The sequence below is a fragment of the Schistocerca serialis genome, chromosome 6 (assembly GCF_023864345.2).
Source record: "Schistocerca serialis cubense isolate TAMUIC-IGC-003099 chromosome 6, iqSchSeri2.2, whole genome shotgun sequence".
Classification (NCBI taxonomy): Eukaryota; Metazoa; Arthropoda; class Insecta; order Orthoptera; family Acrididae; genus Schistocerca; species Schistocerca serialis.
In genome coordinates, this window is record NC_064643.1 from 93,618,293 (window position 1) to 93,645,708 (window position 27,416).

Below are 27,416 nucleotides of genomic sequence, written 5' to 3' on the forward strand. Positions count from 1 at the left end.
ATTGAAAAAGGCCTTGAACAGTTGATGACTCCTGTCATATGAGGATATACAGCAAGCAGTTATGGACTTTTGCATGTAGCAGGACACTGTGTTTTGCCAACCAACTATCGTGTTTCACCAACCAGCTATCTTCAACTTAGTGCTTCGGTGGCATGATTACCTCAATGCTTTGGTAATTTTGTCTGATTGGCATACCGATTCTGGACTGCAGAACCTTCGAACGGAAACTTTTTGATCTCCCATTATAGGTCATTATTTCTGCAGTACTCTGTACTTCTAAGAATGGGAGAGGAAGGTAAACTAGTGGAGATGATAAGAATGAAGGAAACATCTTTTTTGGGACAAATATATATTGTGAGGAATGTTGTGGGCTGGCAAGACAGCCAATCCACTATGACAGGAAGCCGAAAGGCACACGTTAAGCTCACGCAGGCTGGCATGAGGTCTGGAACAGGTCAAGTAATGGAGACTAGCAAATAAAGTACGTAGCTGCTGGAATACTTAACTTTAATCCATAATTGGTGAACATCGGTCTGATGGTACATGCATCACAAGATAAATAGCAAATGATAATGGCGCCTTGCTAGGTCGTAGCAAATGACGTAGCTGAAGGCTATGCTAACTATCGTCTCGGCAAATGAGAGCGTAATTTGTCAGTGAACCATCGCTAGCAAAGTCGGCTGTACAACTGGGGCAAGTGCTAGGAAGTCTCTCTAGACCTGCCATGTGGCAGCGCTCGATCTGCAATCACTAATAGTGGCGACACGCGGGTCCGACGTATACTAACGGACCGCGGTCGATTTAAAGGCTACCACCTAGCAAGTGTGGTGTCTGGCGGTGACACCACAAGGAAATTGACTGAAATGAAGACTCTTCAGTGGGAAGATAGGAGGGAAGAGAAGGACTGAGTGGAAGAAGCAACCTAAGAATGCTGGACTACATTAAAAATGTATGAAGTTGCCAACAGATAAAGGAAAGAGGACAGGACAGAGGAAAGTGGAAAGCGTAGAGTCAATACCTGCCTTGAGACAGGTATACGACAGAAGCACAGGATTGGAAGATAATGCCTACAGGTGGACAGAAGATGATCTAGTCAACCAACTGAAGCAGAAGACCATCAAACAGTTCCACAACACTTTCTAATATAAGACTTCTTTCACAGGCAGGTGAACCTGCTAGACTTTATGGACTACCTTCAAGTGTATGGGCTCACAAAACACCTGACAGCATTCCTCAGCCCCATCAGGTATCATGTTTACCATATGTTTAAGTCATCTGTATATTGAAGTTTAGGTTATATGATTACTGATCAGCACTTGATGTCTAAGTTGTATAACAAAATTTAAAATTGTGGCTGTTTGTCAATACTATTCTCCTTCAGAAATTAACAGATATATGTTCATCTAACTTCATATATTGTATTACACACAACATATGATTAAATTATCTTGTACTTAACAAGTGGGCCAAGCTCTTCTTTTTTATTTTTGACATAGCTTCATAGTTGCAAGTCATATGCATATAGTATTATTTTAATGTCTATGCTAGTGATTACTAACTGATTCCCTGCTAATGTTTTGCCTAGACATTTATGGTTTACTAAACATTACAGTCTTGTTGGTGGGACCTACGCCTTTATGGTATATAAGCTAGTATATTACACTTTATGCAGTCCGTTCAAGTACCAGTCTTTGAGTCATAATTTCATAACATTTCCAAGAATATTGCACATCTTCACGCTGTTGACAATACAGATAAGTAAGAACTGATTTGTAACAGAGTAAGAGAAACTTTATTTATGAATGTAAATTGTATCGCAAACATTTAAACATTTGTCAAGTCGAGGCACCAGCTTTTGGATCCCAGCATCAAAGAACTCTGTTGCCCAGCCATTAAACCAGTTAGTAACAGTTTCTTTTGGCGTGTCATCATTTTCCAAATGCTTTCCACCAAGAAATTCCTTCAGTTTTCGAAACAGATGAAGTCTGATGGGGCTAAGTCAGGGCTCTATGGTGGAGGATCCAGTAATTCCCAACGAAACTTGTCCCATTTAGTCTTACTTCTTGCCGCATTGTTAGGCCAAGCATTGTCATGAAGCGGAAGGATGCCACTATAGAGCTGTCCCCACCGACAATTCTGAATAGTGTGCCTAAGTTTTAATAACATTTCACAGTACCCAGCATACTCTGTGAATCCTCTTGGCAAAAAGTCTAACAGTTAAATGCCTTTCAAGATCCAAAAAAAAAAAAAAAAAACAGGGCCTTGATTTTCCATGTTGAAGGTTCTCGTCTGAATTTTCACGGTTTCATCGGGGAGTCTGAATGATGCCACTCACTGGATTGATGTTTATTCTCTGGAGTGTACACAATCCATGATTCATCACCAGTCACAATGCGACTGAAGAACTTGTCACCATCCTTGTGACAGTGTTTCAAAATGGACAGAGAATGTGCCATTTGCTTTGTTTTGTGTTCTGCTGTCAACATTTTCAGCATACATCTTGCACATTTTTTTTGTAGAGAAGTTTGTCAGTAACAAAGTGAAACACTACTGAAACTAGTGGAAACTTCAGATGCTGCTTGTCAATAGTGAAACGTCTATTTTTGTTGATTGCCTCATCAACTTTTTGTGTCAAGTCTTCATTCACAACAGTGGGCCGTCCAGGTTGTTCTTTATCATGAACATCTGATCTTCCTTCATTAAACAGCCTACATCACTTACAAACATTCCCATCATTCATAACACTTGCACCATAAATTTCAACAAACTGTTGGTGAATTTCAGCAGGATGAAGTGGTTTTGCATTTAAGAATCGCATACCGAGTGCACTTCACAATTAGCGGGATTATTGATTGACGTGGCAACAAATAAAGCAGTACCACCATACTAACAACACTGGCAGAGACATAAAACATAATGGCAGTATGGTGAAAGACTGGCCAAGAGTGGCCAACTGTGAATGGACATCACAAGACAGGATGCACAGACACGATGCTCTATTAGTTCTTACTTTAAAAATAACTCTCGTATGTCATAATATGGTGTCCTGAGATAGAACTATGTTGTTTTCACCTCTCTCCTGAAAATGTATACCTTTGTATGTAACCTATATCAAAAATGACGGGATGTGCTTTGCATTGTATTCTTTGAAGTTCTTATGTATGCATATGTTAACTGATGTTCTATGTTTAAGTGAAATATGTCTTCTAGGTACTTCTTTCATACTTGGTCGCGAGTTACTTTGAGACCAATATTATGCCATTTACACTCATTGTATATTATGGGTTTGTAATCATTATGTATCTTTAACAATTTTCGTTTCATGTAAAGAAAAGATGAATGGTTTTCCCACCTGATGTACCGCTTTACGTGTACATTGCACATTTCATATTTGTTGATAGTCTTCCCGTGATGATGGTTCATATGAACAAAACTAATACAGAGTAATTTGTACAGGTGATGGCTAAAATGCAGTTCAAGTTCCTGGTAGCTGTAGCAAGTTACCTTACTAATATGTAAGAAGAAGAGAAATCTGTTGTGATGATCTTTGTTGTTGTTGTGGTCTTCAGTCCTGAGACTGGTTTGATGCAGCTCTCCATGCTACTCTATCATGTGCAAGCTTCTTCATCTCCCAGTACCTACTGCAACCTACATCCTTCTGAATCTGCTTAGTGTATTCATCTCTTGGTCTCCCTCTACGATTTTTACCCTCCACGCTGCCCTCCAATGCTAAATTTGTGATCCCTTGATGCCTCAAAACATGTCCTACCAACCGATCCCTTCTTCTAGTCAAGTTGTGCCACAAACTTCTCTTCTCCCCAATCCTATTCAGTACCTCCTCATTAGTTACGTGATCTGCCCACCTTATCTTCAGCATTCTTCTGTAGCACCACATTTCGAAAGCTTCTATTCTCTTCTTGTCCAAACTAATTATTGTAAATGTTTCACTTCCATACATGGCTACACTCCATACAAATACTGTCAGAAACGACTTCCTGACACTTAAATCTATACTCGATGTTAACAAATTTCTCTTCTTCAGAAACGATTTCCTTGCCATTGCCAGTCTACATTTTATATCCTCTCTACATCGACCATCATCACTTATTTTACTCCCTAAATAGCAAAACTCCTTTACTACTTTAAGTGTCTCATTTCTTAATCTAATTCCCTCAGCATCACCCGATTTAATTTGACTACATTCCATTATCCTCGTTTTGCTTTTGTTGATGTTCATCTTATATCCTCCTTTCAAGATACTGTCCATTCCGTTCAACTGCTCTTCCAAGTCTTTTGCTGTCTCTGATAGAATTACAATGTCATCGGCAAACCTCAAAGTTTTTACTTCTTCTCCATGAATTTTAATACCTACTCCAAATTTTTCTTTTGTTTCCTTTACTGCTTGCTCAATATACACATTGAATAACATCGGGGAGAGGCTACAACCCTGTCTCACTCCTTTCCCAACCACTGCTTCCCTTTCATGCATCTCGACTCTTATAACTGCCATTTGGTTTCTGTACAAATTGTAAATAGCCTTCCGCTCCCTGTATTTTACCCCTGCCACCTTCAGAATTTGAAAGAGAGTATTCCAGTTAACATTGTCAAAAGCTTTCTCTAAGTCTACAAATGCTAGAAACGTAGGGTTGCCTTTTCTTAATCTTTCTTCTAAGATAAGTCGTAGGGTCAGTATTGCCTCACGTGTCCCAACATTTCTACGCAATCCAAACTGATCTTCCCCGAGGTCCGCTTCTACCAGTTTTTCCATTCGTCTGTACAGAATTCGCGTTAGTATTTTGCAACTGTGACTTACTAAACTGATAGTTCAGTAATTTTCACATCTGTCAACATCTGCTTTCTTTGGGATTGGAATTATTATATTCTTCTTGAAGTCTGAGGGTATTTCGCCTGTCTCATACATCTTGCTCACCAGGTGGTAGAGTTTTGTCAGGACTGGCTCTCCCAAGGCCATCAGTAGTTCTAATGGAATGTTGTCTACTCCCGGGGCCTTGTTTCGACTCAGGTCTTTCAGTGCTCTGTCAAACTCTTCACGCAGTATCTTATCTCCCATTTCGTCTTCATCTACATCCTCTTCCATTTCCATAATATTGTCCTCAAGTACATCGCCCTTGTATAAACCCTCTATATACTCCTTCCACCTTTCTGCCTTCCCTTCTTTGCTTAGAACTGGGTTGCCATCTGGGCTCTTGATATTCATGCAAGTGGTTCTCTTCTCTCCAAAGGTCTCTTTAATTTTCCTATAAGCAGTATCTATCTTACCCCTAGTGACACAGGCCTCTACATCCTTACATTTGTCCTCTAGCCATCCCTGCTTAGCCATTTTGCACTTCCTGTCGATCTCATTTTTGAGACGTTTGTATTCCTTTTTGCCTGCTTCATTTACTGCATTTTTATATTTTCTCCTTTCATCAATTAAATTCAATATTTCTTCTGTTACCCAAGGATTTCTATTAGCCCTCGTCTTTTTACCTACTTGATCGTCTGCTGCCTTCACTACTTCATCCCTCAGAACTACCCATTCTTCTTCTACTGTATTTCTTTCCCCCATTCCTGTCAATTGTTCCCTTATGCTCTCCCTGAAACACTCTACAACTTCTGGTTCTTTCAGTTTATCCAGGTCCCAACTCCTTAAATTCCCACCTTTTTGGAGTTTCTTCAGTTTCAATCTGCAGTTCATAAAAAATAGATTGTGGTCAGAATCCATATCTGCCTCTGGAAATGTCTTACAATTTAAAACCTGGTTCCTAAATCTCTGTCTTACCATTATATAATCTATCTGATACCTTTTAGTATCTCCAGGATTCTTCCAGGTATACAACCTTCTTTTATGATTCTTGAACCAAGTGTTAGCTATGATTAAGTTATGCTCTGTGCAAAATTCTACAAGGCGGCTTCCTCTTTCATTTCTTCCCCCCAATCCATATTCACCTACTATGTTTCCTTCTCTCCCTTTTCTTACTGACAAATTACAGTCACCCATGACTATTAAATTTTCATCTCCCTTCACTACCTGAATAATTTCTTTTATCTCGTCATACATTTCATCAATTTCTTCATCATCTGCAGAGCTAGTTAGCATATAAACTTGTACTACTGTAGTAGGCATGGGCTTTGTGTCTATCTTGGCCACAATAATGCGTTCACTATGCTGTTTGTAGTAGCTAACCCGCACTCCTATTTTTTTATTCATTATTAAACCTACTCCTGCATTACCCCTGTTTGATTTTGTATTTATAACCCTGTAATCACCTGACCAAAAGTTCTGTTCCTCCTGTCACCGAACTTCACTAATTCCCACTATATCTAACTTTAACCTATCCATTTCCCTTTTTAGATTTTCTAATCTACCTGCCCGATTAAGGGATCTGACATTCCACGCTCCGATCCGTAGAACGCCAGTTTTCTTTCTCCTGACAGCGACGACCTCTTGAGTAGTCCCCGCCCAGAGATCCGAATGGGGGACCATTTTACCTCCGGAATATTTTACCCAAGAGGACGCCATCATCATTTAATCATACAGTAAAGCTGCATGTCCTCGGGAAATTAGTCCCCCTTAAACTTCCCAACAACCACCACCAGCTCGGGAAAAATTACGGCTGTAGTTTCCCCTTGCTTTCAGCCGTTCGCAGTACCAGCACAGCAAGGCTGTTTTGGTTAATGTTACAAGGCCAGATCAGTCAATCATCCAGGTTGTTGCCCCTGCAACTACTGAAAAGGCTGCTGCCCCTCTTCAGGAACCACATGTTTGTCTGGCCTCTCAACAGATACCCCTCCATTGTGGTTGCACCTACGGTACGGCCATCTGTATCGCTGAGGCACGCTAGCCTCCCCACCAACGGCAAGGTCCATGGTTCATCTTTAATCCATACAAATGAATGAAAATTGGAAGAATTCTCTGTAAATGAAACGTCAAGTGTGTATTTCATCTGCCACCAATGATAAAAGCCTTGTTAGTGTCTGTTAAGCATGATCTAGGACTCCAGAAAGCGGAAGTCTACCACATCCCATACCAATTAGGAAAAATGTACATAGATCAGACAACACTGATGGTGTAGGAGATGCAGAGAGCATGAATAATGAACAGTCAGCAAAGAACACTGGTTCTCTTACAGAAATATAATGAATTATGATGGGATAAAGTTGTTACGACATTCTGGGATTATGTCTTAAAAGAATCAGTAGTGATCTGGCTGCATGATGAACTGATAAATAAACACTGGGGTTTCCAACTAAGTAAGGCATGGGACCCAATCTTGGGTGTGTTCAAAACAGAACAGCAGTCTGTCGGAAGATCCACTCAGGCTGCATCAACTAAAGAACTGAGACTACGCCACATAGACACACCTACTCTGCATCAGCAGCATCCAGACACCAGTGGCACAGCACAGGGTCTGCGAATGTGGTTCATGTCCCAAGGCTGCATTTGCTCCACCATATCACCAGCAATGCCGTGCTTGGGCACTCCCAACATGTAACTGACAGCAAGGTACCCAGCAAAATACAATCAGGATTAACTGAGGATGGCGCTCAGTCAGCTTACCAACATATCACATCAGCAGCATGATTCCATCTGGCATAGTACCCAAGACAAGTTCAAAATGGCGTATCTCAATCTGAATGTGTGTCTCTGCAGCTGTATTACAATTCACGAGTATTTTTAATGAGCATTTCCCCTTCACAACTGTACATGACAAATACAGTAAAACAAACTCACAGATAACTGAAGATTTCAGTGTCTCTAATATTTGGAAGAGGGAACTGAACATGTGATGCGGAGTTTCTCACGTATGCAAACAAAACAAAATAATATTTGGCAGAGTTGTTAAACAGACAAAATAAATGGCAAACAGTAAAGTCATCTCAAATGGCATTAATATATCAAAAGCTATATGGCAGATTGTCATGACTGAAGTATGCGGTGAGAACACAAATCATTTAATCCCTAAATTAGAAACTGATCGGGAAAATGTTACAAACTCCACGCAGATCTCTGAATAATTCAAAAGGTGCTTTATAACCTCAAATAAGGTTGATAATTACTCTCCTCCTCACATGAATTCTAGTATAATGCAACACAGATATGGAGAAATGAAATTTACTCATGCATTCTTCCACAGGGCGGCTTGCATTACTAAATCCTTAAAATATCTTGAATCTTTGCAACAAAAATTATAAGAGCACAATGTCATAATGTTGCATCCTGACTCTGCCTTATAACAAATCAGTCATCTGATGAAGGCTCCTTTCCTGACAGGATGAAATATGCAGATGTTCGACCTGTCCACAAGGAAGACAGACAAGATGAGATAGGAAATTTCTGCATCGTATCAATATTAACAAGATAAATTTGGGCAATGGTTGTAATCAATTATAAAAGTATAATATATAAAAACTAGCCCTGTGGGAGGGACTCGTGCACTATATATTTCATCCATCCTGGGAGCTGAGAACATCAACAATTTTTGCCTGTTTCCAATATAGATACTGGCAAGATATCAATCACAGGAATTCCAAGACAATATCAAAATCTCTGCAGCATTTCCTCATATTAGCCCGCATGTACAAAAAGAAGGGAGCAGGGGACTTCAGTTCATTTTATAAATGTACACATGGAAGATTTAATAAAAAAATTTTATTTATTTACTAGAACACAAATACAACTTACATTTTATGTTTGTATGCAGAAATGTTCATCTATTATGCTATTGACAGATGATGAATGCAATATACACTATTGGCCATTAAAATTGTTACACCACGAAGATGACGTGCTCCAGATGCGAAATTTAACCGACAGGAATAAGATGCTGTGATATATAAATGATTAGCTTCTCAGAGCAGTCACACAAGGTTGGCGCTGGTGGCGACACCTATAACATGCTGACATGAGGAAAGTTTCCAACCGATTTCTCATACTTAACAGCAGTTGACGGCGTTGCCTGGAGAAACGTTGTTGTGATGTCTCGTGTAAGTAGGAGAAATGCGTACCATCACGTTTCCGACTTTGACAAAGGTCGGATTGTAGCCTATCACAATTGCGGTTTATCATATCGTGACATTGCTGCTCGCGTTGGTCGATATCCAATGACTGTTAGCAGAATATGGAATCAGTGGGTTCAGGAGGGTAATACGGAACACTGTGCTGGATCCCAATGGCCTCGTATCACTAGCAGTCGATATGACAGGCATCTTATCTGCATGGCTGTAACAGATCGTGCAGCCACGTCTCGATCCCCGAGTCAACAGATGGGGATGTTTGCAAGACAACAACAATCTGCACGAACAGTTCGACGACGTTTGCAGCTGCATGGACTATCGGCTCGGAGACCATGGCTGCAGTTACCCTTGACACTTCATCACAGACAGGAGCGCCTGCGATGGTGTACTCAACGACAAACCTGTGTGCACAAATGGCAAAATGTCATTTTTTCGGATGAATCCAGGTTCTGTTTACAGCATCATGATGGTCACATCCATGTTTGGTGACATCGCGGTGAACGCACATTGGAAGCGTGTATTCGTCATCACCATACTGGCGTATCACCTGGCGTGATGGTATGGGGTGCCATTGGTTACACGTCTCGGTCACCTCTTGTTTGCATTGACGGCACTTTGAACAGTGGATGTTACATTTTAAATGTGTTACGACCCGTGGCTCTACCCTTCATTCGATCCCTGTAAAACTCAACATTTCAGCAGGATAATGCAAGACCACATGTTGCATGTCCTGTACGGGCCTTTCTGGATACAGAAAATGTTCGACTGCTGCCCTGGACAGCACATTCTCCAGATCTCTCACCAATTGAAAACGTCTGGTCAATGGTGGCTGAGCAACTCGCTCATCACAATACGCCAGTCACTACTCTTGCTGAACTGTGGTATCGTGTTGAAGCTGCATGGGCAGCTGTACCTGTACGTGCCATCCACGCTCTATTTGACTCAATGCCCAGGCATATCAAGGCCGTTATTACGGCCAGAGGTGGTTGTTCTGGGTACTGATTTCTCAGGATCTATGCACCCAAATTGCATGAAAATGGAATAACATGTCAGTTCTCGTATAATATATTTGTTCAATGAATACCCGTTTATCATCCTCATTTCTTCTTGGTGTAGCAATTTTAATGGCCAGTAGTGTATGCTCTAAAGATAAAATGATACTTTTTATGTGATATAATTACAGTTTAACAATTTCCAGATTTCACTTTTACTTGTACTGTGAAATCTTGCTTCTTATTAAATTTCGTGATTCTAAGTCGACAGAAGATAACATACAGGTTTTGATGAGCAAGTTTGTGAGTTTCAAAATATGTGACACAAACAGCTGAATCTTTTGATTGAATTGACTTACAAGCTTACATGTTTGATTACCCTCCCCCCCCCTCCTCCACAAGGGGATCAAGACCTTAGTATGTGACATAAATAACAGACAGGCATGGATGAGAAAGGACAAGAACTGAATATTGAGGACGGAATAATGACAGTATTATGAAAAGGATAGACTACTACTCATCACATAACAGAGATGCTGAGTTGCAGATAGGCACAACGAAATGACTGCAAAAAGATGTAAGCTTTTGGCTGAAAGGCCCTCATCATCTGAATCAGACAGCTTACAAACACACATCATGCAATGTAATGGTGAGTTGCGTCAGTGTGAATATGTGTGTCTATGTTGTTTAGTTCAGACAAAGGCCATTTGGCCAAAAGCTTACTTGTTTAGCAGTATTTCTGTTGTGCCTGTCTGTGAATCAGCATCTCTGCTATATGGTGAGTAGCAATCAATCTTTTTCATAATATTGGAAAAAAAATTTCATGTCATATAATCACAAATATAATGAACCATGGACCTTGCCGTTGGTGGGGAGGCTTGTGTGCCTCAACGATACAGATAGCTGTCCCGTAGGTGCAACCACAACAGAGGGGTATCTGTTGAGAGGCCAGACAAACGTGTGGTTCCTGAAGAGGGGCAGCAGCCTTTTCAGTAGTCGCAGGGGCAACAGTCTGGATGATTGACTGATCCGGCCTTGTAACACTAACCAAAATGGCCTTGCTGTTCTGGTACTGCGAACGGCTGAAAGCAAGGGGAAATTACAGCCGTAATTTTTCCCGAGGGCATGCAGCTTTACTGTATGATTAAATGATGATGGGTAAAATATTCCGGAGGTAAAATAGTCCCCCATTCGGATCTCCGGGCGGGGACTACTCGAGAGGACGTCGTTATCAGGAGAAAGAAAACTGGTGTTCTACGGATTGGAGCGTGGAATGTCAGATCCCTTAATCGGGCAGGTAGGTTAGAAAATTTAAAAAGGGAAATGGATAGGTTGAAGTTAGATATAGTGGGAATGAGTGAAGTTCGGTGGCAGGACGAACAAGACTTCTGGTCAGGTGAATACAGGGTTATAAATACAAAATCAAACAGGGGTAATGCAGGAGTAGGTTTAATAATGAATAAAAAAGTAGGTGTATGGGTAAGCTACTACAAACAGCATAGTGAACGCATTATTGTGGCCAAGATGGACACGAAGCCCACGCCTACTACAGTAGTACAAGTTTATATGCCAACTAGCTCTGCAGATGACGAAGAAATTGATGAAATGTATGATGAGATAAAAGAAATTATTCAGGTAGTGAAGGGAGACGAAAATTTAATAGTCATGGGTGACTGGAATTTGTCAGTAGGAAAAGGAAGAGAAGGAAACATAGTAGGTGAATATGGATTGGGGCTAAGAAATGAAAGAGGAAGCCGCCTGATAGAATTTTGCGCAGAGCATAACTTAATCATAGCTAATACTTGGTTTAAGAATCATGAAAGAAGGTTGTATACATGGAAGAACCCTGGAGATACTAAAAGGTATCAAATAGATTATATAATGGTAAGACAGAGATTTAGGAACCAGGTTTTAAATTGTAAGACATTTCCAGGGGCTGATGTGGACTCTGACCACAATCTATTAGTTATGAACTGTAGATTAAAACTGAAGAAACTGCAAAAAGGTGGGAATTTAAGGAGATGGGACCTGGATAAACTGAAAGAACCAGAGATTGTACAGAGTTTCAGGGGGAACATAAGGGAACAATTGACAGGAATGGGGGAAAGAAATACAGTAGAAGAAGAATGGGTAGCTTTGAGGGATGAAATAGTGAAGGCAGCAGAGGATCAAATAGGTAAAAAGACAAGGGCTAGTAGAAACCCTTGGGTAACAGAAGAAATATTGAATTTAATTGATGAAAGGAGAAAATATAAAAATGCAGTAAATGAAGCAGGCAAAAAGAAATACAAACATCTCAAAAATGAGATCGACAGGAAGTGCAAAATGGCTAATCAGGGATAGGAAGAGGACAAATGTAAGGATGTAGAGGCTTATCTCACTAGGGGTAAGATCGATACTGCCTACAGGAAAATTAAAGAGACCTTTGGAGAAAGGAGAACCACTTGCATGAATATCAAGAGCTCAGATGGAAACCCAGTTCTAAGCAAAGAAGGGAAAGCAGAAAGGTGGAAGGAGTAATAGAGGGCCTATACAAGGGCGACGTACTTGAGGACAATATTATGGAAATGGAAGAGGATGTAGATGAAGATGAAATGGGAGATGTGATATTGCGTGAAGAGTTTGACAGAGCACTGAAAGACCTGAGGCGAAACAAGGCCCCCGGAGTAGACAACATTCCATTAGAACTACTGACAACCTTGGGAGAGCGAGTCCTGACAAAACTCTACCATCTGGTGAGCAAGATGTATGAGACAGGCGAAATACCCTCAGACTTCAAGAAGAATATAATAATCCCAATCCCAAAGAAAGCAGATGTTGACAGATGTGAAAATTACCGAACTATCAGTTTAATAAGTCACAGCTGCAAAATACTAACGCAAATTCTTTACAGACGAATGGAAAAACTGATAGAAGCCGACCTGGGGGAAGATCAGTTTGGATTCCGTAGAAATGTTGGAACACGTGAGGCAATACTGACCCTACGACTTATCTTAGAAGAAAGATTAAGGAAAAGCAGACCTACATTTCTAGCATTTGTAGACTTAGAGAAAGGTTTTGACAATGTTGATTGGAATACTCTCTTTCAAATTCTGAAGGTGGCAGGGGTAAAATACAGAGATCGAAAGGCTATTTACAATTTGTACAGAAAGCAGATGGCAGTTATAAGAGTACAGGGGTATGAAAGGGAAGCAGTGGTTGGGAAGGGAGTGAGACAGGGTTGTAGCCTATCCCCGATGCTATTCAATCTGTATATTGAGCGAGCAATAAAGGAAACAAAAGAAAAGTTTGGAGTAGGTATTAAAATCCATGGAGAAGAAATAAAAACTTTGAGGTTCGCCGATGACATTGTAATTCTGTCAGAGACAGCAAAGGACATGGAAGAGCAGTTGAATGGAATGGACAGTGTCTTGAAAGGAGGGTATAAGATGAACATCAACAAAAGCAAAACGAGGATAATGGAATGTAATCGAAATAAGTCGGGTGATGCTGAGGGAATTAGATTAGGAAATGAGACACTTAAAGTATAAAGGAGTTTTGCTATTTGGGGAGCAAAATAACTGATGATGGTCGAAGTAGAGAGGATATAAAATGTAGACTGGCAATGGCAAGGAAAGCGTTTCTTAAGAAGAGAAATTTGTTAACATCGAGTATAGATTTAAGTGTCAAGAAGTCGTTTCTGGAAGTATTTGTATGGAGTGTAGCCATGTATGGAAGTGAAACGTGGACGATAAATAGCTTAGACAAGAAGAGAATAGAAGCTTTCAAAATGTGGTGCTACAGAAGAGTGCTGAAGATTAGATGGGTTGATCACATAACTAATGAGGAGGTACTGAATAGAATTGTGGAGAGGAGGAGCTTGTGGCACAACTTGACTAGAAGAAGGGATCGGTTGGTAGGACATGTTCTGAGACATCGAGGGATCACCAATTTAGTATTGGAGGGCAGCGTGGAGGGTAAAAATCATAGAGGGAGACCAAGAGATGAATACACTAAGCATATTCAGAAGGATGTAGGTTGCAGTAGGTACTAGGAGATGAAGAAGCTTGCACAGGATAGAGTAGCATGGAGAGCTGCATCAAACCAGTCTCAGGACTGAAGACCACAACAACAACAATCACAAATTAACAATTTTCAGGTTGTTTCCATTACTTGTACTGTGAAACCTTGCATATTGTCAAATTTCATGATTCTAGGACAACGGGAGCTACCCTAAAGATTTTGACGAGCGAATTTTCGAGTATCAAATTATGTGACATAAATGGCCGCATCTTTTAACTGAATTGACTTAGAGGCTTATAGTTTTTACACTGCCAAGGGACCATGGACATAAATACATGACATACATTTTAACTTGATATGTCTCCCCGTTCCTAAGAAAAAGGATTCTAAACAGTCAAACAAACAGAAAAACAACAAAATGATACCATAAGGGTTTCGTTTTTACAGACTGAGACACGGAACCCTAAAAACATGACTATTCTAAATAATAAATATGAGAAATAATACGACTCTCGCCACCAACAATACTGAAAACTGTGAAATCCTGGCTGAATATTTTGAGACACTCCTAAACTGCCAAACACCCATCCAGACTCTCAGTTTTACGCAACCAGAAACATTACCAACACATTCAACACCTCCGACACGAGAGGAAATCACAAACATAATCAAAAATCTCAAAAACAGGAAAGCATGTGGAGAAGACACAATTACAGCAGAAATGCTCAAGCTTGGGGGAGAAACATCAGTAGAAGCACTACACAAAGAACTTGAACAAGTATGGGAAACCAAGAAAATCCCAAGTCACTGGAAAACTGCCCTAATTCACCCTCTGTTTAAAAAAGGTGACAAAAGGGATGTTAACAACTACCGTGGAATATCGCTTCTCCCAGTCCCATACAAAATTCTATCAAAAGCCCTGCTCAATCGTGTATCACCAATTATAGAAGGAAAACTTGGAGAATATCAAGCTGGCTTCAGACCAGGAAGATCCTGCGCCGAACAAATTTTTAACCTCAAAACAACAATGAACTATTTATCTACAAGGAGCAAGAAATATTTCATAACATTGATTGATCTCAAAAAAGCTTATGACTCAATCGATAGGGACACACTCATCAAAACACTTCGAGAATATGAAATAGATGAAACAACAATCACCATAATCAAAGAAACATTAACAAATACAACATCAAAAGTAAAATTCCAAGGAGAAATTTCACGGCATTTTGAGGTCAAAACCGGCGTCAGACAAGGAGATGCGCTGTCCCCGGTACTCTTCAACTGTGTTCTGGATAAAGTCATAGCAGAATGGAGAAAACTCACGCAAAAACATGGAGTTGAGAAAGTCCAAATTGGAGGGAAGTGCTACAAAGCCATTGAAACCAACTGTTTTGCCTTTGCTGACGATCTCGCCTGTTTAGCTTGCACACAAAAAGACACAATAAAACAAACTGCTGAAAAAGCAGGCTTGCAAATTTCATTTGAAAAGACAGAAATCATTACAAATATCAAAAATCCACCAAAGAAAATAACTACGAAATACGGGAAAATACAGGTATTTAAACATTTTAAATACCTTGGTGAACTAATTCAGCCTGTGGCAAAAGATCATCCAGCCTGCAGGGCTAGAATACAAAAACTAGAGACAGCAACTCACTACTGCAGACAAATGTATTAAAAAAAAATGTATATCCAAAAACATTAAACTCAGACACTACCAGACTGTCATTAGACCGCAGATACTATATGCATCAGAAACACTCGCAAATTTTACGTAAGCAGAACAGATAGAAAATCGTGAAAGAAGAATTGTGAGGACAATTCTTGGACACAGGAAAATAACAAATGATCAAGGCAAGCCTGTATACAGACTAAAAAGCAACAAAGAAGTGTATACGAAGTGCAGCAAAATTACAGACGAAATTAGAAAAAGAAGATGCTCCTTTTATGCTCACATCATGAGGATGAACCCGAATAGGCTTACAAAACAAATATTTTCGTACATCACAAATCTAAAAAATAAAAATTTGTGGTTTATCAACACAGAAAGAGATCTAAAAGAAATGGACATATATCAGGAAACAATATCTAACAGAAACCTTTTTAGAAAAAAACTGAATTCATTCATGGGTTTCGGTGTGAAAATTAAGAACTAAATGGTCTGAAGAGACAAAAGCTGCCTTCAGCGCAAGAATGAAAGAAGTGTGGACTGAGAGAAAGAAGACTTCCCAGAAGTGCAAGAAATAACTGTTTTCACGGTCTTTAAGGGCCAAATTTGTATAATAATAATAATAATAATAATAAATATGGACTAAGGAAAGAGCAAATTAGTGTGCACACTGTTAACCAACTAATATCTGAAATAAGCAAATGCCTTGAAAACAGGCTGTGTGTATCGGTATCTTTTGTGACATCACTAAAGCATTTGATATAGTAAACCATAAGCTGCAGCTTCACAAAATGGCTGTTTATGGTTTCCACCGAAAACCTTTAAGCTGGTTCTCATCCTATCTTAAAAACAGAAAAATGAGGGTAGTTTAGAGCAAAAAGATGACAGAACCTATTCTAGTCAGAAGGAAAATCAAGCAGATGTACCCTAGAATCCATACCAGGCCTATAACTGTTCCTCTATTATGTAAACAACAAAGGAGAGGTATCTTCAGAAACAATTCTGTATGCAGATGACTTGACAGCAGTAGTTTAATGTAAAAACAATGAGGAAGTAGCACAGAATATAAAACAAACCAAGGATTTGAAACTTCGATAAGTAATATGCACAAATTGTACATTTCACAACTAAACAAACTTCCGAACGTATATTGCACTTAAATCATAATGGCAAATGATTGATCACTGCAGACTCTGTTAATTTTCTTGGAGTTACTATAAACAAAAACGTATCCTGGAGTGATCACATGGATTGCTTAGTGAATTAATTAAAAGTTTTGTTCATGCAGTGAGGGTTCTAAATAAAGTAACTGATTTAGCTGTTAAGAAAATTGTTTATCAAGCATATTTTACAACAGCCATAAGATATGGCATAATTTTTTGGGGTGATGAAACAGCAAACCTCCTCACTGTGTTCAAGCTACAGAAAAAATAATCAGAGCTCTGATGGAAACAAACAAACGGCAATCTTGTAAACCTTTATTGAAAATCCTTGAATTAAAGACAATTCCTTGTATATTTATATATAAAATCCTCCTCTTTGAGCTAAAAAACCCTCACTGTATTGAAGGAAATGCTTTCACATGTGCTTATGAAACAAGGCATACATCAGCCTACATGTTAACTTGTCACAGATTTAGTGCCATGTCCCCTGGTGACAGTTACCAACAACAAATTAGTGTATCGAGGGTTGCCAAAGTTCCAGCCTGCTAAACCACACTGCTACTGGAGGTTGAACAAAAACAAGGCGATGATCACATACACACACTGTTTTGTTTACAACCAAACCTCCAGCAGGTGCTATGGTACAGTTTGGTGCTAGCCTTGCCACCAAAAGCATAAGCATCTACATCTACATACATACTCCACAATCCACCATACAGTGCGTGGCGGAGGGTACCTCATACCACAACTAGCATCTTCTCTCCCAAACAGAACAAGGGAAAAATGACTGCCTATATGCCTCTGTACGAGCCCTAATCTCTCTTATCTTATCTTTGTGGTCTTTCCGCGAAATGTAAGTTGGCGGCAGTAAAATTGTACTGCAGTCAGCCTCAAATGCTGGTTCTATAAATTTCTTCAGTAGCGATTCACGAAAAGAACACCTCCTTTCCTCCAGAAACTGCCACCCGAGTTCCTGAAGCATTTCCGTAACACTCGCGTGATGATCAAACCTACCAGTAACAAATTTAGCAGCCCGCCTCTGAATTGCTTCTATGTCCTCCCTCAATCCGACCTGATAGGGATCCCAAACGCTCGAGCAGTACTCAAGAATAGGTCGTATTAGTGTTTTATAAGTGGTCTCCTTTACAGATGAACCACATCTTCCCAAAATTCTACCAATGAACCGAAGACGATTATCCACCTTCCCCACAACTGCCATTACATGCTTGTCCCATTTCATATCGCTCTGCAATGTTACGCCCAAATATTTAATGGACGTGATTGTGTCAAGCGCTACACTAGTAATGGAGTATTCAAACATTACAGGATTCTTTTTCCTATTCATCTGCATTAATTTACATTTATTTACATTTAGAGTTAGCTGCCATTCTTTACAACAATCACAAATCCTGTCCAAGTCATCTTGTATCCTCCTACAGTCACTCAATGACGACACCTTTCCGTACACCACAGCATCATCAGCAAACAGCCGCACATTACTATCCACCCTATCCAAAAGATCATTTATGAAGATAGAAAACAACAGCGGACCGACCACACTTCCCTGGGGCACTCCAGATGATATCCTCACCTCCGATGAACACTCACCATCGAGGACAACGTGTGTATCACAAATACCACTGTCATCATGGCACTACCTTGTTTTCACAAATCACCTGCCTCCACCTGTATCCTCACACCAGATGAGTATTTAGGTCCCCACCTGACCAATCTACAGCCACTCCGGGCACCTAGTAGTTCCTCAATTGGAGTTCCTTTGGCAAGCACTCTCTACACTCTGGGCTTTATACCGACCATGCCCAGTGATTCATCATTCAGAACCCACTTCACTAAGTTGACCAAGGAGTACCTTACCACTGCATCCAAAAGTCCAGCCCATTGCTGAGTGCATCCTCCTTTCACAGCTTTGTAGGACTTCGCCTCTGATGCGGCTCAGAGCTCACTGCCTTTTAACCACAGGCTTCATCCAGGTAAGAACACACAAATGTAACATCAGTGATTACCCAATAGCACGTTCAAATGGCAAGTCAGAGATAACCAGCTAGGATATTCCATACAGAAGAGAGTAGCTTCCTAGAAACTGTTATTGTATTTTTATATTTGATGAAATGAAGTTCCACTGTTCTTGGCTAAGTTGGGCACATCCATTGTAGTGTATTGTTCCCCTTGGTATTGAACAGTACAATGGTGATGAGGATAACTTGCTTATGGATTATGTCACAACAGTGACTATTGTGCAGAATGTCAGACTTTCTGTGATTGACCAGAGTAGCTCTTCAATACCATGAACTGTGTAGAACTGTTGCTGATTTTTTTGCCACATCTGTGTTCTCTCAAAACCCAGTCTTTCTTTTCAGTATGGCACTGCAGCTCTCGCAATGTCTTGGGACAGCTTGTCCTTCACCCTCAGCACCTACAATGAGGCTCAGAGCTTTTTTTACAGAGGTTAACCCACCTGGTCACTGCTCCATCCTACGCACTAACGATGCAGACACTACTTCAAGAATTCAGTGAAGAGATGGAGCCAGGGACTGCTTTCCTCACACTATTAGAAAACTACTTCATGGGCTCTGCAGTTCACGATTGCACCTGGTGACACCTCACTTATGTTTGTCCCTATACCTACCACAACTTTCAGCTCCTTACACCTCATGCAGGTCTTGTAACCCTGTTCTACGCTCACTTATGATACCAACTCATTGTCTATTATAACAATTTTCAAGTGCCTACAAATGATGTCAATGCCAACCCCTCCAATTTTTGCTGCTCATTCACACTATAAACAATCTGTGTCATCCTCTATGCCACTCAATGGTGGCCTGTCTGTCCTTAATCCTTCTTTCCACACTGTGGCCCCATCTCCAGAGCCTCTGGCTCTGCCATCGACACTCTACCCATATCTCTTGAGTGATTTCATCACCATGGCTCTTGCTTACAAGAACCATATAATAGAAATCGGCAACTAATAAGTCTACCAAAAACATGCTACCACACTAACAGGCAGCAGTGACTGTAAAGCTGTGGTAGTAATTTTAAATAGAATTTATAACATAAGTCAGCATCAAATATTCAGTGATGAGGACAAAGATGTGGAGAACAAATGAAAAAAATTCAAAGGCATCGTTCAATATGCCCTAGACAAGTTATGTTCCAAGTAAGGTTTTAAGGGATGGGAAAGATCCACCATGGTTTATAGCCAAGTTGCAAAAGTGCTACGTAAACAAAGAGCACTTCATCTCAGATACAAGAGAAGTAAAAACACAGCTGACAAACAAAAGCTGAACAAAACGAAAATAAGCGTAAGGAAAGCAATGAGAGAAGAGTTCAATGATTTTGAAAGTAAGACATTGTCAACTGACCTGAGTAAAACCTTAAGAGATTTTGGTCATATGTAAAATCAGTAAGTGGGTCAAAATCATTTATTCATTCTCTCAGTCACGACACCAAAACGGAAGATAACAGGTAGAAGGCCGAAGTACTGAATTCGGTCTTCCGAAATCGTTTCACACAGAAGATCGTAACACTCTCCCTCCTTTCAATTGTCATGTGAACGTTGAAATGGCAGATATTGAGATAACCGATCGCGGAATCGAAAAGCAGCTACAATTGTTTAGTAGTGGAAAAGCATCAGGAGCAGATGAGATACGTATATGATTCTATAAAGATTATGCAAAAGAACTAGCTCCCCTTCTAGCAGTAAATTATCGTAGATCACTTGAGCAATGAAAGGTACCTAACAACTGGAAAAAAAGTGTAGGTCATTCCCATTTTTAAGAAAAGCCATAAGACAGATCCACACAATTATAGACATATATCATTGATGTCAATCTGTTGTAGAATTATGGAACGTGTTTTATGCTCAAGAATTATGACATTTTTGGAAAATGAACATCTCCTCTATAAAAATCAACGTGGATTCCACAAACAGCGATCCTGCGAAACTCAGCCACCTCTGTTCCTCCATAAGATCCACAGCACAGTGGACAACGGTGCTCAGGTTGAAGCTGTGTTCCTTGATTTCAATAAGGCATTTCACACAATCCCACATTGCCATTTAATGAAAAATATGAGCTTATAGAGTATCAGAGCAGACTTGTGATTGGATTCAAGACTTTCTTGCAAATAGAACTCAACACATCGCTCTTAACGGAACAAAATTGACAGATATAAAAGTAATATCCGGAGTACCACAGGGAAGTGTGATAGGACCATTTCTGTTTACAATATATATAAATGATCTAGTAGAAAGTGTCAGATGCTCTTTAAGGCTATTCGCAGATGATGCAGTTGTCTATACCAAAGTAGCAACGCCAGAAGGTAGTAAGAATTTGCAGAATGACCTGGAAAGAATTGATGTTGGTGAAGGCTCTGGCATTTGACTCCGAACGTAAATAAATGTAACATATTGCGCATACATAGGAAAAGAAATCCACTACTGTACAGCTACACTATTGATGACAAACAGCTGGGGACAGTGTCTGTCATAAAATATCTAGGTGCAACTATCCAGAGCAACCTTAAATGGAATGACCATACAAAACAGATAGTGGGAAAAGCAAACACCAGACTCAGATTCATTGGAAGAATCATAAGGACATGTAACTCATTCATGAAAGAAGTGGCTTATAAGGTGCTTGTTCGCCCAATTCTTGAGTATTGTTCATCTATCTGGAATCCCTATCAGGTAGGACAGATAGAGGAGATGGATAAGATCCAAAGAAGAGCAGCGCATTTCATCATGGGATCGTTTAGCTGGTGAGAGAGCATTACGGAGATACTAAACAAACTCCACTGGCAGATGTTACAAGAGAGGCATTGTGCATCGCAGAGAGAGTTACTATTGAACTTTTGGGATAGCACTTTTCAGGGGGAGTCGGACAAGTTATTACTTCCCCCACCATACATCTCGCATATTGATCACAAGGAGAACATTCGAGAAATTAGAGCCAATACAAAGGCTTACCAACAATCATTCTTCCCAGGCACTTTTCGCAAGTGGAACAGCGTTGCAGGGATAATATAGTGGTACCGAAAGTACCATCCACCACACACCATTAGGTGGAATGCAGGGTATGATGTAGAAGTAGATGTAGAATTAAGGTAACACAGTTATGTAATCAACATTTAGTTTCCATGGAGATAACTAATGGGAATGTTACATGAGGATTGCATCCATATACGCCCAATACAGTCATCAAATACAACCATACACAGACACATCAGAGACCTAGTAATGTATGCCAGAGGCCAAAAAATTAGTGATAAGTGCTGATATTAATTTCAGATCAACCCTCTGGAACTCAGATAGAGGACACACAATCACCGATCTAATACAAAAAACACAATTACATGTAATGAGTACAGAGAGTACTATACCAACATATGCAGAGTTAGATGGTATGAGCAATAATATCGAGTTAACCCTAGCAAATAATGCAGCAATGACATACGTAACAAACTGAACCATACACAATAATATAACTAGTAGTTATCGCAATGTTTGACATGCACACCAACTCACACTCAGAACACAATGAACAAATCACACACCAGACACTTATTTAACAATAAAAACAATCACTTTTTGACAAAATAATTTAATTGTATAGATAAAAAATCTACTCACCTAGTGGTGGCAGAACATACACATAAAAGAAGGTTGTAATTAGGAAAGCTTTCGGAGCTAGTGGTTCTTCTTAAGGCAGAAGGGTTGAAGGGGAAGGAAGAGGGTGAAGGAAAAGAATTGGAGAGCTGTAAGAAAAGGGATAGATTTTGGAAACGTCACCCAAAACTGTGGGTCAGGGAGACTTACCGCTCGGTATAAGAAGAAAAGACTGATTGTTGGGGATTGCATCGGATGAGATTTGAAAACCTGAGAGCTTAAAGGAGAAGACATAGTAATGTGCAAGATAGAGATTACTGCTAAAACATGGTGCATGAGTTAATAAGAGTAAAAAGCTAAGTGCATTGTGTGTAACAGAGGTGGAAGTGCTGTGGTGAAAAATAGATGGGTAAGATAATGAAAGATGTGGAAAACTAAAATGGAGAGAAGAAAGGGTAGTTACCATCAAGAAATGCTGAGATGGAAGAAATTAACAAATTAAGACCAGATGGGTGACAAGGATCAAGGATATGTTGTAGCACTAGTTCCCACCTGTGGAGTTCTGAGAAATTGATGTCTGTGGGAAGAATCGAGGTGGTGCATGTGGTGAAACAGGCACCGATGTCCTGCTGTAGAGCATGCTCTGCAACAGGATATTGTGTGCTGCTTGTATACACCCTCTGCCTATGCCCATTCATCCTAATTGATGTAAAAGGCCAAACAGTGTTTATATAACAGCTGGTATATGACATACACAGTTTCACTGGTGGCTCTCCCTTTGATAGTACCGATATATGTTTTGAAAGTTACAGGACTGTTATAGGTGGTGGTAGGAGGGTGCATAGGGCAGTTCTTGCAGCATGGTCAGTCACAGGGGTAGGAGCCATGGGGTAGGGAGATGAGTGCATAAGCAGCATAGGGTCTGACAAGAATGTTGCAGAGATTGGGAGGGAGATGACAAGCTACTCTAGGTGTGGTGGGAAAAATTTCAGACAGAACGAATCTCATTTCAGGGGGCAGTTTTAGGAACTCATGGCCCTGACAAAGTAGCTGATTAATACATTCCAGACCAGGATAATACTAAGTCACCAGTGGTGTGCTCCGAAGTTGTTTTTTGGAGGGATCAGTGGTATCAGGATTGGATGTGATGGCCTGGGAAATCTGCTTTTGAACTAGGCTGGTGAGGTAATTATGTGCAGTGCAGGCTGAAGTGAGAATGGTGGTGTACTGCTGTAAAGAGTCTGCACCCGAAGAAATATGTTTGCGTCAATGACAAAGCTGTATGGGAGGGAAAGTTTGACATGGAAAGGATGGAAACTGTCAAAACGTAAGGACTATTGTTTGTTGATAGGTTTAATGTGGATGGAAGCGTGTACCTGGCGTTCAGAGAGGATGAGATCACATCAAGGGTGGCATTGGATTTGGAATAAGACCATGTGAAATTTAATTGGGAGAAGGTACTCAGAGATTCCAGAAATTTTAACAGGTTAGACTCACAATAGGTCCATATGGCAAAAATGTTATCAATATATCTAAACCAAACCAGGGGCTGAAGACATATGGATCCCCAGAAAAACCCCTCCAAGCGACCCATGAAAAGGCTGGCACAGGAAGAAGCCATCCTGGTTCCCATGGCAGTACCTCACATCTGTTTGTAAATCTGTCCCTCAAAGGTGAAGTAGTTGTTGGTAAGTAAAAAGTTGATTAAGGTGAGTAGGAATGATGTCATAGGTTTGTAATCAGGTGGGCGCTGAATGAGGAAATGTTCAGCAGCAGACCGACCATGTATGTGGGGGATATTGGTATAGAGGGACGTGACATCAATGCTGACAAGCAAGGTATGTGGTGGGAGTGGGATGGGCATGGATTTCAGATGATCTAGGAAATAGTTGGTATCTTTTAAATTTATACACAATGGTATCACAACAACAAACTCAGGATACCTGAAAACAAAACAACATACACATTACTGAAAGGATCACTCCAAAGGAATCCTTCAGTTAAATTGGGGACACAAACATCAAACAAGCATATGTTATGCACTATCTTGGGGCACACATAGATGAGAAACTGAATTTCTATGAGCACATAAGGCTAACAACAGACAAAGCAGAAAAAATACTACATAAACTGGTGAGGCTAAATTCAAAACAGTACAGACTGTCTCTACCAGTCATACTGACATACAACTGAGCGCTCTTCGAACCATTACTCAGCTTTGCAGCTAGCACTTGGGCATACAGACTGAACCTGGTCACCAACAAAGCATCAGTCAGATGAGGGCAGAGAAGGGTCCTACTTAGGTTATCTGGAGCCTTCAGCACCACCTCAGTTGATGCACTGTGTGTTGTGCTATGAATATGCCCCATAGATATCACGATCAAATACAGAACTGTTGCCTGAGACTGTGGACAAGTATGTGTGAGTTGCATTTGTGTATGTGTGTTGTCTATTTTTTAGGAAGGCCTTATTGGCTGAAAGCTTTATTTGTGACAGTCTTTTTGTTGTGCCTATCTGCGACTCAGCATCTCCGCTATATGGTGAGTGGCAACTTTCCTTCTCATAATATGGTTACATTCCATCAAACAGTGTTTCAAAAACAACACATGAAGAGTACCTGCAGACACGATATAACAGACATGCCTACAGGCAACGTAACAACAATCTCCAGAGGGTGGACAGCGATACTCACACAGACAGCAGAAACAGTGACAATGAAGACGAACAAGAGGCGGAAGATGAGATGTGACAGTGAATAAGCATAAGATGCTGGTGATCTAGCCAAATCACCAAATCCTGTACATGGATGAGCACCTAAAGTTAATGCATACAATGTTTTGTGGACCATCCATCTCAAGTTACGCCTGCCAGCAAACCATCTTGGTTGGGTCTTTCATGCATCATTCTATGGGATCTCACATGCTTCTATTCTCATCCCAATCTCCTTCTTCCGGAAAGACTATTTCTCTACTACTAACTAATATTTCTTTTTCTGACTGTCAGTCAACAGCTTGAAGGAACCATTCTGAGGTATACACTATCAGTCACAATTGGTGATGGCACAAACAAATCTTTCCTCTATCTTGTTGTTGTTGTTGTTGTCTTCAGTCCTGAGACTCGTTTGATGCAGCTCTCCATGCTACTCTATCCTGTGCAAGCTTCTTCATCTCCCAGTACCTACTGCAGACTACATCCTTCTGAATCTGCTTAGTGTATTCATCTCTTGATCCCCCTCTACGATTTTTACCCTCCACGCTGCCCTCCAGTACTAAATTGGTGATCCCTTGATGCCTCAGAACATGTCCTACCAACCGATCCCTTCTTCTGGTCAGGTTGTGCCACAAACTCCTCCACTCCCCAATTCTATTAAATACCTCCTCATTAGTTACCTCCATTCAATACCTCCAGACCTCCCAACCCATTCATGGCAAAGGACCTGATTTCTTCCATCATTCTTTCAGTTGTCATCTCCAGATTCTTGCAGCACACGTTGCTCCTTTCCTGCATCAAGCCACAAGTTTCTGGTATGGCTTTTGTGGACCATCCACCTCAAGTTACGCCTGCCAGCAAACCATCTTGGTTGGGTCTTCCATTGTTTTCAGGCAAGTGCTATCATAAGAGAGCATGTTGTCTAACACCAATGGCACCACCTGAGGCTACAGGTGCCTCTTTTATCACTCAGAGCTATATTCCTCATCTGCATGCCCTTCTCAGGCCACCAGCTGGACTTGCTCGGCCTCTGGTGGTGCACTCCTGGATGTTTTGATGCAAACCCAGATCACACTGGATCTTACCCCTGTCTCCGACTTTGGCAACCAGATTGATCTTCCATGATAACAGCTTCGTGTCTCCACTGTCTGTGGAGATCAACCTATTGCCATCTCTAATGGATGGGTCAACTTTCCCACATGATGATACTGAATGCCTCTCCCAATTCTCATCCGACCCAGATCCATCTATTGTAGCCACATCTGAGTTCTCTGTCTTTAGCCAACACTCCCTGGGTGCAGGTCTACTATCACAAGCAATCATCATCCCATGGATTGTGTCCCTGACCTCATGGCACCTCTTCTCTTCAGAAGCCACATCTCCTTTGAGATGATTGTACAATCTCTCCCTTGAAGGAAGAGATGCTGCGTAACCATATAGTCATGTACCACAGATTGCCAAAACTCTGGCACACCAAATATGCTGCCTGTGGAGATCAGACAAAAGCAATTTGACTATCACACAAAAATACCAAACTGTTTACAACTGAACATCCATCATCCGCCAAGGTACCGTTCGGTTCCAGCCTCGCCACCAGAGGCATAAACATTGCTGTAAAGAGTGCTGCCATTATAGCACTACCTCACTTCTGCAAGTCACATGCCTCCACCAATATCCTTCCAATGGACGAGTATTTAGGTCACCGCCTGACCGCTCTGTAATCAGTGCACACTCCAGGCTTACACCAACTGTGCCTAATGGTTCACTCAGGGTTCCTTCACAGAGTGCACTCTATGCTCCAGGTTTTATAAGGACTGGGTCTAGTGGTTCATCACCCAGAGCACACCGCACTGAGCTGACTGAGGAGCACCTCACAGTTGTGTCCAAAACGCCAGCCCACTGCGCTCATCAGACACCCTGAACTGCCAGCTTTGTCTACATATGAACATTCCAGTGTAACATCAGCTATTACCCACTAGGACATTCCAGTCACAGGTCAGAGCTCACCTCCTAGGACATTCCATTACATGAGTGATTAGCCATCACTCTGAAATGAGCATTGCTAAAAACTGTTATTATATTTTGTTTATCGGAGGCAATGAAGTTCCCTTGTTCTTGACTACCTTGGGCACATCAGTCATAATGTGTTGTGACTCTCAGTAACGAATACTATACTTAGCTCTTTTGGAAACACACCATAATACATGGCTTTAAAGCTTAGCAATAAAATATGGTCC

General features: G+C 40.7%; 1 protein-coding gene across 1 annotated transcript in view; it reads right to left on the reverse strand.

The window, feature by feature from the left end:
• LOC126484511 (coiled-coil domain-containing protein 112-like) overlaps nucleotides 1-27,416 on the reverse strand; it is a 147,420-nt gene that overhangs the window by 34,891 nt on the left and 85,113 nt on the right. The gene's annotated exons all lie outside the window — the stretch shown is intronic.